The 14,521-nt window shown below is 45.6% G+C and overlaps 1 protein-coding gene and 1 long non-coding RNA gene across 12 annotated transcripts in view; one reads left to right on the top strand and one right to left on the bottom strand.

The window, feature by feature from the left end:
- The window catches only part of Megf11 (multiple EGF like domains 11), a 322,674-nt gene that overhangs the window by 268,565 nt on the left and 39,588 nt on the right, over positions 1-14,521 (bottom strand). The window lies entirely within an intron of this gene.
- Positions 5,662-14,507, top strand: LOC146894570 (uncharacterized). Its single transcript, XR_015001758.2, has 2 exons — positions 5,662-5,924; positions 13,576-14,507. It is a non-coding gene; the product is annotated as an uncharacterized LOC146894570 (long non-coding RNA).

The following is a 14,521-nucleotide window of genomic DNA, read 5'->3' as shown; positions in this document are numbered from 1 at the left end:
GCAGGGGTTGACATAGGGCACCATTGAGAGGGCTCTATGAGGGAAGGTCATGCTGTCCCTCTGCGACGGCACAAAGGATCAATGACCTCTTATGTTAACGTCCTAACACCCTAAAATTCACAAGACTGAAAACCTGTACCCAAAATGGGGTATGATGGCACACATCTGTAATCCCAGCACTTGGGAGAGGAAGACAGTAGGATCAGAAGTTCAAGGACATCCTTGGCTACTTAGAGAGCTTGAGGCCACCCTGGACTATGTGAGACCCTGTTTCCAAAACCCAAAAGGAAACCCTGCACCCAGACCTCACTGATAACCCCAGTAGGAGGGGGCTTTTGTAAGCACCTGAAAAAACAAATGGAGGACCTGATCACACACCACACACACACAGACACAGACACAGACACACAGACACACACACACACACACACACACACACACACACACACACCACATAGTCAAACATGCTCACACACACACCACATACCCAAGCATGCACATACATACCACACACATACCCAAACATGCACACACATGTAAGCATGAGCACCACACATGTGCACACCGAGATACATGTACACATGTGCATGCACATGTGTGCATGCACACACTACAGCACATGTATATAGTGCACATGCACAAACATTGCACATATGCGTGTTTATCACATGTGTACATATGTGTGCATGCAATGAACACACATACCATAGAATGAACATTCAAACTTACCACACATCCAAACACAGATGCCATCACATATACACACACGTATACATAAAGAGCACATATAGGCATACATGCTACCTACCCACCAGACATCAGCATAACTAAGTGCCTGCTGGGCAGCCCTTCTGGGCGCCTGTGTTCCTACTGTGACATATTTAACGACAGGAGAGTGATCACACCTGTGGTGACTGCACTGGCCCTCCTTGCCAAGGTCAAGTTCCATTCTCCTCTGCCGCAGCTATTCAGCAAGTGTGATGGAGTGCACAGGCCGCAGCAGAAGGAGAGCAGCTATAGCTAGCCAGGCACCTGCTTCTACCCCAACAACCTGCGCTTCCCACCTCTCTCCCCCTCAGTGTCTCTAGACAGTGACACTCATAGGCCCCAACCATTCTCCCAATAGTTTTTTAAGGAGTCCTTTCTTCTTCCCGAAGCTTCCTTCATGCCTGTGGTTGTCTTTCCTTTAGACTCAGGACCAGATAGATATGCTCCCTCCCCTAGAGCTCTGACTCCAAGGAGCTCCGAGTGTCCTGCCACAGGGAGATGGCTGGGCCCAGTAGGCATCAACGGGGACATGTAAGCATGTGTGGAGGGTGGCAGAGAAAGACACAACTTCTTTTCTGCCTTGATGACCTGAGAGTTCTGCCCCCAAGGGCCTGAAGGGACTGCATCTGGCCGGAGAGCAGCTGCTGTCTCCCCCACTCCCGATCACACAGTGCTGCTATCAGAGAAAGCAGAGGGGCTTCCTGACTGCGGTCCTCAGCGGGGGACTTTGAAAGACTTACTTCCATGTCAGCCCTGAGTCCCCATACCAGCTTACTCTGTGTGTGTGTCTGTCTGTCTGTCTGTCTGTCTGTCTGTCTGTCTGTCTATGAATGGTCAGGGGTCAACCTTGAGCATTGTTTCTCAGGAGCCATCTACCTTGTTTTTAGAGATGGCCTCTCATTGGTCTCAAACTCATAGATTTATCCAGTCTAGAAGACCAGCACACCACAAAGATCCGCTTGTCTGTCTCCCAGAGCTGGGATCACAGCACCACCAGGCATGGCTCTTTTACATGACTCCTGGGGACCAAGTTAAATTCTTCATGCCATCAGAAATCTGCTTCAAAAGATGTGGAGGAAGAAGATGATACTAGTGGTATCAATTTAGACAAAGCAAGGGAAGAGGACAAATTCAACAAAGAAGAATATAGGAAGTCGGGTGGTGGTGGCGCACGCCTTTAATCCCAGCACTCTGGAGGCAGAGGCAGGCAGATCTCTGTGAGTTCAAGGCCAGCCCAATCTACAAGAGCTAGTTCCAGGACAGGCTCCAAAGCTACAGAGAAACCCTGTCTTGAAAAAAAAAAAATAAGAAGAAGATTATAGGAAGAAAATTAAAGCAAAGCATCGGGAAAGACGATTAAAAGAACGAGAAGCCAGAAGAGAAACCAACAAAAGACAAAGGCCAGAGATGAAGAGGAAGCCTTTCTGGACTGGAGTGATGAGGATGGTGGTGGATTTGATCCAGGCACACTTCCAGATCCACATAAGCACAGACGTGCTGAAGAATCAGAGAGTGAAGATATAAAACACAGGATGAGTGACACCAAGAAGAAGCAAGGAATGAGGAAAGGAATAACACTGAAGTAGACGATGTACAACCAAGATCGTCATGGAAGGAAGGCCAAGTGGGAAACTTTGGATACAAAAAGGCCTTTGGATACAGGCCTGCCCTTAGCAGAGGATGAAGAGCTGATGTTCCACCTGCTCAGAAGGCAAAACTAAATATTCTCTGTGTCTTTGTGGACGTTGGACATTATTATGTGGGCAAGAAATCGAAAAGGGCTTTGGGGCATTTGGGTGTTATGTGTCCCATTTTCACAGGATACATTCTCTAACAGAAATGATCACATCTCTGGGTTTCTTTCACAAACTGAGTTTTGGAACATACTCAAAATAAGGATGTATTGTACAGTTTACCAATATGCAGTGTGTAGTCTGCTCTGTTAGAATTTGTCAATATATTACCCACTAGTGGAAATGCTCATTTTGTTTTCACGGTGTTGAGGATTAAAACAAGGCCTTCATATGGTAGACAAGTACTCTACTACTGAGCTTGTACCTAGTTCCTGTTTGTTTTACAGGTAGGTTCTGAATCCCTTGTTCATACCCATCTTTCATAAAATACAGAAATTTTAATATTATTGTTAAATAACTAGTAACTTTATGTATATTTCATTATCTCCAGAGAAACAGTATAATGGACCAGCCCTGACAAAGAATGGGTATTTTTTTTAATTGAGTTCATTAAAAAAATGTTTCCTATAATGTAAAAAAAAAAATTCTTCATGCCAGTGTGGCAAGTGCCCCACAGACCGAGCTGTGTTCCCAGCTCACTTTCTCCTTCTGCACAAGGCAAACCTAAAGCACCCTCTGTGGGCTCACCTTCCTGGGTCAGCCACCAAGCTCTGAAGCCTCTATGGAGACCAGAGAGCACTAGTCCCCAGACATGGAGGCTACCTCTCATGCTGTCCTAACAGGTTGTGCTAAACCCCCGCAGTGAGAGGGAAGCTAGTCTGAGCTGCCCACGCCTACCATTTCCTCTGGTTTCTCAATATGGAGCATGAGCCAGCTTTGGTTCTTTCGCTTGGCACTCTGGCTGAGAGACTTCCATAGACTCTGGGACCAAGGACCATGCCATGCAGCAGGTCAGGGATGTCTTGGACCAGAAAAGTCAGCACCCTAGGGGTGATGCCCAGCCTCTCACCACAACTTGTCTGTTTAAAAGAAGGTTACAACCTAAATGAGAACTAGGACCTGAACACTAAGAGGGAAACTGAGTCAGACAGTCCTAGCTCTAACCCCAAGTACCTCTGTGCTTTCTTTCCTCACCCCATGCAAATTAACCAAAACAAGATTCTGGTCTGGGGATACAACTTAGTACTAGTCGCCTAACATGCACAAGGTCCTGCATTTAGTCCCCAGTACCACAAAATACCAGGGGGGGGGGTGCTACCTCTGTAATCCTAGCATCCAGGAGCCAGAGGCAAGAATTCTGGAAGTTCAAGGCCATCTTCGGCTACACAGCAAGTCTGAAGTTAGCAGTTGCAGTAACATGAGACCCTGCTTAATGGAAAAAACAAAACAGTTTTTAACAGTTACAATCACCCCTGCTGCCACCTGGATGTGGTGGCACACACCTTTAGTCCCAGTACTTAGGAGGCAGAGGCAGGTAGATCTCTGTGAGTTTGAAGTCAGTCTGGTCTACAGAGAGAGTTCCAAGATAGCCAGGGCTACACAGAGAAACCCTGTCTCCAAAAAACAGAAAAGAAGGAAGGGAGGGAGGGAGGGAGGAAGGAAAAATAATCAGACCAGGAGCCAGGAAAATGGCTCAGCAGGTAAAGGTGCTTGCCACTAAACCTAACAACCTGGGTTCTAGCTCCTAAACCCACATGGTAGGGGAGAACCAACTTCTACAAGTTGTCCTCTGGCATCCACATGAGCACTGTGGCATGCTAGCACCTGTCCACAGAAGGACGGAAAGATGGAAGGAAGGAAGGAAGGAAGGAAGGAAGGAAGGAAGGAAGGAAGGAAGGAAGGAAGGAAGGAAGGAAAGAAGGAAGGAAAAAAAGAAGGGAAAAAAGAAGGAAAGAAGGAGAAAGAAAGGAAGGAGGGAGTAAGCCCAGATTAACTAATACAAAGACATCAAACAGACAGTGAAAATAAAATACATGGATCTTAATTGGAATGTGATTTGGGGAATAAACTCAGCTAAAGAGACATTGGGGGACCATAGAGAAAACTTTAATATAGACTACACATTGGAAGACATTAGGAAATTATTAATTTTGCTAGTTGTGATTATGTGTTCAATTTTCAGAGACATGTACATGAATATCATGCTAGTTTCCTTTCAAATGGTTCTACAAAGACAATAGCAGCAGTGGGGGGAAGCACGCGAGGAGGCCCCAGCCGCGGGAGAAAGCAGGAGATGGGTACGGACTTACTACTGGACTGACTATCCCTTGTACTGTTCTAGTCTTTGAAGATTTGGTAATAAAAAGTTAAAACAAGAGCGGGTGTGGTCACACATGACTCAGGAAGCAGGGGCAGGTGGATCTCTGTGGGCTTGACGTCTCCCTGGTCTACACAGTGAGTTCCAGGACAGCCAGGGCTACACAGTGAGACCCTGTCTCGACAGAAACAAGGCTAGTGAGATGGCTCGGCAGATAAAAGCCCTTACCATCCCCAACCACCTGAGTCTGATGCCCAGAGCCCACATAAAGGAGGAAAAAGAACTGGCTCCATTGGCCACATCATCCTCTACACTCACATCATGGCACATGGACCCACACATTCACAGTAACTCTTATTATTAAAATTAAAGCAAAAACACAAGCGCCTATAAAAAGGGGGAAGAAAATTACAAAATGTTTTCAGGCCTCCTGGTGCCAGAGTGACTTCTAACCAGCCCCGCCTGTCCTGCCTGCTTACTTCCTCAGAGCCATGAGTTTTGTTACGGGTCTCCCCAGCCCCTCCACACACATACACCTTGTAGCCCTGGGGAGTAGATACAGGGAGTCACTTACTAGGCAAGCGTTCTACCACTGAGCTACCCCCACAGCCCTTTTCATTTTTATTTTGAGACAAGGCTCACTCTATAACCCAGGCTGACCTTGAACTCTCCACCCTCCTTCTGCAACCTCCCGAATGCCAAACATGTGCCACCACACCCAGCCAGAGAGAATGAACTCGAACGTGGAGAAAGGAGAAAGGCGTGGAACCCAGGCAGCCTGTGAAGAGCACTCATTCCTGTCCCTCCCTTGTCTTCCCTACCTGGGAAAGGGGAGGGTTTCCCTAGAGAGGGTGAGTCTCAAGCATCGAGGAAGGATGTCTCCTTCCAGAAAAGTAAAGTAAGCAGGACTGGGGGGTGTGACTCAGTTGGTAGAGTGCCAGCCTGGCATACACAAAGCCTTGGGTTTGATCCTCAATACCACATAAACCCAGTGTGTAAATACACACCCAGATCCTAGCACTTGAGGCAGAGGCAGGAAGATCAGAAGTCCAAGGTCGTCATCAACTACATATAGAGTTTGAGGTCAGTCTGATCCTGCTTCAAACAACAACAAAACTCCTAGATGTTTACATAAATCAAATATGAAGAAGAGCGGAGGGAAGAGATCAGGCCCTTGGGACCCTGGACCCAAAGGAGCAACTCTGGTAAGTGTCTTGGTTTTCCTTTGGTTTTGTGTGTCTCAGACTTAAAACTATCATCTTAGCAGCTCAGAGATTCCAGTGGGTGTATACCCAAAGGGTTCCAGAACAAGCTCGCTCTCTCTACTCAAAGGCTGGAGAGTAGCCAGTGAATGCCAAACACGCCCCACCAGTGGAAGTCAGTGAGAAGACAAGACTTCCGTCCTCCCATGGCTCACAGTGTGCGTTAACACCCCCACACGGCTGCATCAGAGAAGAGAGTGGGGACCTTGACCCTAACCACTAGCACACCACCTCCCTAGCATCCTTGGAGCCAGCACAACACCGTGACCAAAAGCAACTTGAGAAGGAAAGGGTTTATTTCAGTGTGCAGTTCCACAGCATGATCTGCCACTGAGAGCTGTCAGGGCAGAACTCCCAACAGGTCAGGAATCTGCAAGGAGGACCTGACGCAGAAACCAGGGGGAATGTAGCTTATGAGCTTGCATCTCATGGCTTGCTCAGCCTGCCTTCTTACAACACTCAGAACAACCAGCCCAAGTGGGGCACTGCATGGTGAACGGCCCTGCCCACCACCAAATCAATCATCAATCAATAAAACGCACCACAGGTTTGCCCACAGGCCAGTTTTCCCAGTTACAGTTCCCTCTTCCCAAATGACTCTAGCTTGTATGAAGCTGATATAAAACAAGCCAGTACAAATGTGCAGCAGACATAGTGGCCACCCTTACTCTAGAAAGTCAAGGGAGGAGTCAGGCAGTGGTGGCACATGCCTTTAATCCCAGCACTTGGGAGGTAGAGGCATGAAGATCTCTGTGAGTTCAAGGCCAGCCTGGTCTACAGAGTGAGTTCCAGCATAGCCAGGGCTACACAGAGAAACCCTGTCTCAAAAAGAAGGAGGAGGAGGAGGAGGAGGAGGAAGAGGAGGAGGAGAAGGAGAAGGAGAAGAAGGAGAAGAAGAAGAAGAAGAAGAAGAAGAAGAAGAAGAAGAAGAAGAAGAAGAAGAAGAAGAAGAAGAAGAAGAAGAAGAAGAAGAAAGGGAGGAGGAGGAAGAAGAAGAAAGGGAGGAGGAGGAGGAAGAGGAAAGAAAGTCAGGGGAAGACCAGAGAAGATGCTAGTAACAAGGTAGCCTCATTCTTCTGCAGCAAAGACATTTAATTAGAAACAATAATCTCTTAACATTACATGAAAGTGCCCAAGGTTTTGACGAAAAATCATGTACCAAGTGTGGTGGTCTGAATAAGAGTGACCCTCAAAGACTCATGTATTTGAATACTTGGATGTCAGGGAGTGGTATTACTTGAGAGGGATTAGGAGGTGTGGCCTTAGAGGAGGTATGTCACTGGGGTGGGCTTTCGGGTTCCAGATGCTCAAACAGTCCCAGTGTCTTGCTCTTTCTGCTGCCTGCCTTAACTACTTCTGCCTGCCTGCCGCCATGCTCCCCACCATGACAACAATGGACTAAACCTCTGAAACTGTAAGCCAGCCCCAATTAAGTGCTTTTTAAAAAAAAAAAATAAGAGTTTCCATGTTCATGGTGTCTCTTCACAGCAATAGAACAGTGTTGTATGGAGAGAGGGCCTGCTTTTCATCCCACCTGGCTAGCTTACATCCGAAATAATCACACAGAAATTGTATTAATTAAAGTACTGCTTGGTCCATAAGCCCTAGCCTCTTATTGGCTAACCCTCACATCTTGATTTAACCCATTTCTAATAATCTGTATGTCACCACAAGGTCGTGGCTTACTGGGAAAGATTCAGCATGTCTGACCTGGCAGCTTCATGGTGGCTCTCTCTCTGTCCTTCTCCCAGCATTCAGATCTGTCTACTCTGTCTACCTAAATGCTGCCCTATCAAAAGGCCAAGGCAGTTTTTTTATTTAACCAATGAAAGCAACATATAAGCAGAAGAACCTCCTATACCAGAATAGTGACTAAGACACCAAGCCAGGAAACAGAAAGATCTCAAACTGAATGGGCACAGGGGTAATCAGTAAATACCAAAATGACAGAGGCTTTAGAATTATCTGACAAAGATTTCCAAGACACCATTATAAAATGCTTCTCTGAGAAATTATGGGCATGTTTGTGATGAGTGAAATAAAAAACAGAAAATCTTGGCAAAGAAAGAGAATGAAGAGTGAATGGGAGACTATAACTGGAAAGTACAATAACTAAAAGAAAAATTCAGTGGAGAGTTCTGTCTTAGCTGCTTTCGCTGTGAAGAGACACCATGGCCAATGCAACTCATAGAAGAAAGAGTTTATTTGGGGTTGACCGTTTCAGAGGGTGTGCCCATGACAATCATGGTGGGCAGTATTGCAGCAGGCAGTTGGGGCACTGTAACAGTAGCTGGGATCCACAAGCAAGAAGAAGAGCAACAGCTAACTAGAAATGGCATGGGGGAAAAGCCCATCCCCAGGGACACACCTCCTCCAAAGTTACACCTTCAAATCCTTTCCAAATAGTTCCACAAACTAGAGACCCCAAATATATGAGCCTTTGGAAAACATTCATTTTTAGTGTTTCCACCAGAGATTCAATGACGAATGAAGGAAAGGGAAAGAACTGAGCTGACTCAAAGATCAAACAATACATAAAACTGTCAAAAACGAAAGCAATGGAGAAGGGAGAGTAGAAGGTTCTCAACCTAAACATCAGAGAGAAATGGGTTCAATACACAGAGCATTTGGGCATGTGGAGCAATAACAAAAGATGTAACATCTGTGCCATCAGAAGAGAGGAAAGAGGAAAGGAGACAGCAGAGCTGAAAAGAATGGAGCCAAGAGAAGGCTCAGTAGTTAAGAGCACTTGCTCCTCTTCCAGAGGACCTTAGTTCAATTCCCAGAGTTCACATGGCAGCTCACAACCGTCTGTAACTCCAGTTCTAGGTCATCTTCTGGTCTCCCTGGCACCAGGCATACACATGGTGCACAGACATACATCAGGCAAAACACATATGCACATAATTTTAAAAAATCATTTTTATAAAGAACTTGGGGAAATCGTGGATGGTGTTGCTTACAGATTCAAGAGCCCATTAAATAAGATACAGTCAAAATCTACTCTAAGACATTAAACATCTAAAACTAAAGACAGAAGAAAAGTCTTAGATGCATCCAAGAATCCTATCTTTAAGACCTACACAGAAATGTGAACATTAAGGTTCAGAGTGAAGTTTAGTGGTAAAGTACATTAAGTTATAGGTTCAGTCTCCATGCCCCACCCAACACAGTGCAATAAACAGGAAAAAAAATTACAACAGTTAATCAACAACAAACTGAGCAGACAACAAAAGAGACAGTGGTCCTGCAAGATGGCCCAGCAGGTAAATGCACTTACACCAACCCTGAGAACCTGAGTTTCACCCCTAAAACAAACATAGTAGAAGGAGAGAACCCATTCCCACAAGCTGTTCTCTGAGCTCACGACCTACAGTGGCACACACACACAGAGATACATCACATATACACAACCCACAATGGCACACACAGATACATCACATACACACAATCTAAGGTGGCACACACACACACAGATACATTACATATACACAGCCCACGGTGGCACACCTGCACTGATACATCACATATACACAACCTATGATGGCACACACAGATACATCACATATACACAACCTACGGCAGCACACACACAGATACATCACATATACACAACCCACAATGGCACACACAGATACATCACATATACACAATCTAAGGTGGCACACACACATACACACACAGATACATTACATATACACAAATTCAAAAGTGTTTTTAAAAGTAAAATAAATATAAAAATGGTATAAGTTCAATTCTGCTCTGATTGAAAGGGTGACCAAAAAACAATGTTGAAAAACGGCAGAGCCTACTCCACACCATGAAACAGGCCAGTAAGCACGGAGAAGAGCTAAGGAAAAGGAGAAACAAATGAGAGAGAAATAATAGCTGAGAAGTTCTCAAATTTAATGAAAAATAACCATACACTAAAAAGCTTAACCAATACCTAGTACAATAACCTCAAACAGATCTGCACCTAGACATGCCATGACAGAATAGTGGAAAGGCAGCTACCAAGAGACATTCCTGAAGGCAGCAAGAGAAACGACTTGCCCCACACGAAAGAATCTCACCAAAATTAACAGCTGAAACCATGAGAGCCAGAAGGCAGGGCATAGCATTCAAAATCTGAAAGAAAAGGACTATCAACCTAGCATTCTTTTTTGTTTATTTGTTTGGTTTGGTTTTTTTGTTTTTGTTTTTCAAGACAAGGCTTTTCTGTGTAGCTTTGGAGCCTGTCCTGGAACATGCTCTGTAGATGAGGCTGGCCTCAGACTCACAGAGATCCACTTATCTTTGACTCCCAAGTGCTGGGATTAAAGGTGTGCACCACTATCACCTGGCTAACCTAGCATTCTATACCCATCAAAACTATCCTTTGAAGGGGAAAAAAAAGAAAACAGAGAGGACAGGAGTCTTCTCTTTGCTTCTTCCAAATGCAAGCATTCAGACAGCCTGCCTGGATGGAGCTCTTGCCTAAGCGTCAGGCAACAGGCTAGTGCAGCCACACCACACCCAGATCAAGCCTCTCTGCTTCCAGCGTCTACTTGCTCCTCAGTCGGCTGCCCAGGACTACACTGCACTCCTTAATAACACCTCAAACATTTTTCCTTCACTTCATTAGTTTTGGGGAAAAAAAGTTCTCATGTATCCAGGCTGACCTTGAACTTATTATATAACCAAGGATGAACTTGATTTTTTAATACCCTTGCTTACACCTCCCAATAGCTAGAATTATAGGCATAGGCCACCATGCCCTGTTTATGAGGTATGGGGATCAAACCCAGGGCCTCAAGCGTGCTAAGCAAGCATTCTATCCACTAAGCTACATTCCTAGTCCCTCAGATCCTGTTCTCTAGGGCGGGGCTTCTTAAATTATCCCCTCAAGACCCCTTTTCTCTCAAGATTCACATGACCTCAGGTATATAGAGTAGACATAAAAATCAAATTTTACCGATAATAAATCACAGCTTGATCTTCAAACAATTATTTGGTACACATCCTTTACCATGTATCAAATGCAAAGCAAATCTGCATGCTAACGAGATGGATGTGTTTGTTTGTTTTTGCATAAAGAATGAAGTCTCGCTGGCTATTTGATGCTCCCGAAATACCATCTTCAATTTTTTCAGAGTTGATCGATATTTTGATTTTATAATTGTCAATGCTGAGAATGCTGCTTCACATAAATACATAGTACAAAATGGCAGAAGTATGTTTAGGGCCATTTGAGAAATTGTTGGAGATTCTGTCCTAATCTCAGGCCAAGATTCATTTAACGATTTTTTTTTTTAATGAAAGTCAAGTCAGCAATTCAAACAGCAATTTTTCAAATCAAACATTCCCACACAATGCAGTCCAAAGATAGACCAATTTGTTACTTACAGGCTAAGGAATAATAGTAGAAAAATAATAAAAGCCATTGTTTTCCATAATTAAACCATTATGTTTCCATAAGAGCAGAAAATTGGCATATATAATAACGGCACTGCAATCCATAACCTACAATAGCCTTGAATCTGAGGCAGGGGTTCAGGCAACACTCATTGGTGCTGTGTAGCATGACAGGATGCATATGCAAAGTGCACGTGTTACACACTCAGAAACACAACTCCAGTGAAGTCACAAGTGTTACACAGGTCAGCAATGCCAGGAACACTTTGGAGTTGTAAGATATTTGATTCTGAGCTAATTTTTGATCATCGCACATTCAGCACATCTTATTGTTATCAGATTTCTACAGCTGTCTCACATTTGGTTATCTGACCTCAAGGGCATCCGACTTGAAGAAGCCAGGATGCTAGAAGACCAGGCTAGGGGCCCTGGTTGGGTAGGAGCCCTGGTTAGGTAGGAGCATTGGTCACAGGGGAGACTTACTTTTTCTCTTCACTGTAACAAACCATCTGACAAAGGCAAGCTAAGGGAGAAAGTTTGTTTGGCTCGAGGATTGAGCAGAGATACAGTCCATTATGATGACTGGAGTGTCAGATGGCCAGTCACACAGTGACTGTAGTCAGGGACAGAAAGAGATGAATGCTAGTGCTCAGCGCTCTCTCTCTCTCTCTCTCTCTCTCTCTCTCTCTCTTTCTCTCTCTCTCTCTCTCTCTCCCAGTCCAATTCCCTCACTGGTAGGATGGTGCTCCCACATCCAGGGTGCATCATCTTTCCTCCGTTAACTCTCTCTGGAAAAACCCTCACAGACACGACCAGACATGGGTCTCCTAGGTGAGTCTAAATTTCCTCAAGATGACAATAAAGATCCCCTATCACAAAAGACAAGAACCATCACCCTGGCTGCTGTCCTCTGAGACCCAAGACATCTCAGGCTTTCTCTCTGCACATCCGAGCCCCATGACCTAGAACTCAGGCTGGCTGTAGAGCTCATAGGCAACCTTTTGTGATCATCCTTGTGCCACGTATCTATTTGAATGACCCCTCCCACTGCTTCTCACACCCGAGGAGCTGTATCTGTGCATTGTATCTGTGACTTAGCAGAATTGAGATCCGAACAGTATGCGGTGCCTCCTCCATGCGCTAAGACCAGAGTCTGATGTGGACTCTGTGAGAAACCTGTTCACTCAGAGCCTTATGCTATTGGCCAGTGCTATGATCAATCTCAACTATTTTGACTATGTCCCTGAGTGAGACACTTGTGATTGGAGTGAGTTTGTTTGTTCATTTGTTTCTGCTGTTTTTTATTTATTATTTCTATTTCATGGGCATTGGCATTTTGCCTGTATATATGTCTGTTTGAGATTGTTGGGTTCCATGGAACTGGAGTTACAGACAGTATGAGCCACCATGTGAGTGCTGGGCATTGAACCTGGGTCCTCTGGAAGAGCAGTCAGTACTCTTACCCACTGAACCATTTCCAGTCCCTTGTTCATTTGCTCTAAAATAGGGTCCCAAAAGTAGCCAAGGCTAACTTCAAACGTGCTATGTAGCTAAGGAAGACCTTGAACTTTTGATCCTCGTGCCTCGACCTTCCCAGTACTAAGATTACAGGTGTGTGTCATCAGTCTTGGTTTATGAAGTGCTAGGATTCAACCCCAGGACTTTGTGCATGGGAGGGAAGTTTGCTACCAACTGAGCTACATCCTCAGCTGACACTTGTGACTTAAATGTGAGATGTCCCCCATAGGCGCATGTGTTTGAGCACCACCCCAGCAGGTGGTGCTGCTTTGGGGAGCTATGGCACCTCCAGGAGGTGGAACCTTACAGGAAGGGGTTGGGAGCAGCACCCAACCAGAGGCAGAAACCAGCAGCCCACACAAAACTGAGCTACTCTGCTGTGGGATGATGCTCTTGTACACTGTGAAGATTTGTCACTCATATTGGTTTAATACTGGCCAGTAGCCAGGCAGGAAGTATAGGCAGGGCAACCAGACAAGGAGCATTCTGGGAAAAAGAAGGCAGAGATGCAGTCCTCAGCCAGACACAGAGAAAGCCTTACTGAGAAAAAGGTACCAAGCCACGTGGTTAAACATAGATGAGAATTATGGGTTAATTTCAGTTGTAAGAGCTAGTTAATAATAAGCCTGAGATAAGAGGGAAACACTTTATAACTAATATAAGCCTCTGTGTGTTTCTTTAGGACTGCATGACTGTGAGACTGAGCAGGACAGAAACTTCAGTCTACACTTCTCTAGGCTGAAGAAGGATAAAGAAAGGATGGGTATGGTGCACCAAGAATCAAAGGACCAAGGACATCTGTCATGCATAACCACAGCCACCATAGACCCAGCACCAAGGCAGGGCTCAGTGTCTGTGTATAATTCATCACTGTGCACTGCATGGAACTAGGCAACCAGCACAGGCATGGTGTGTGCCCCAAAGACTGGTTGCAAAAGGGAAGCCAGTATTCTCTATGCTTTCTGGAAAGGGGGAAGATGAAGAAGGAAACTTCCCCAACCCAGCACTGCCAAGTCCTCAGCCTGAAGAGCCCTGGGCCAGGCTGGGAGCCCTTTCTTCTGCCAGGAGCCCTGCACTGAAGGCAATTTCATCTCCTCTCCTCCTCTTTGAAGAGAACCCCCAAACAATACAGGGACAAACTTATTTCCATCCCCTACTCCCACCAGCCCCTGCCTGGCCTTTGCTGCAAGCCTAGATCCCATCAGAGGCTTGCTGACAGATGTACCAACACAGTAGCCAGCAGAATCTCCACTGCCAGGGACTTCCCTCAGGTCACAGATACAGCAGACCCAAGTCTGGGAACACAGAGGGGACCCAAAAGGAAGAGGAGCTATAGGCTCCAGGCAGCGGTAGGATGCACGAGCTCCGGGAAGCCTCTTGCTGTGGCCCACTTTCCTGATCTTGCAGACACACTAGGGAGGTTGAATGCTCTAGAGAAATTGCAGCCAAATGAAGGAGGGTTGTGGGAAGCAAACCTGTAAACCTGCATGGAGAGAGCCCTGTGAGTTGCTGCCAGATCAGAAGCAAAATGAAAACTCGAACTTACTATCACACCCCGCCCTACTCCTCTCATTCCTCCTTGTAGATTAAACAAAATAAAGCTCTCCAAACTCAGGCCAGTGAGAGGG

Source organism: Myodes glareolus, chromosome 4 (genome assembly GCF_982192425.1).
Source record: "Myodes glareolus chromosome 4, mMyoGla1.1, whole genome shotgun sequence".
In the NCBI taxonomy this organism is placed as follows: Eukaryota; Metazoa; Chordata; class Mammalia; order Rodentia; family Cricetidae; genus Myodes; species Myodes glareolus.
Note: the sequence above shows the minus strand (reverse complement) of the source record. Positions and strands in the feature narration are given on the sequence as shown.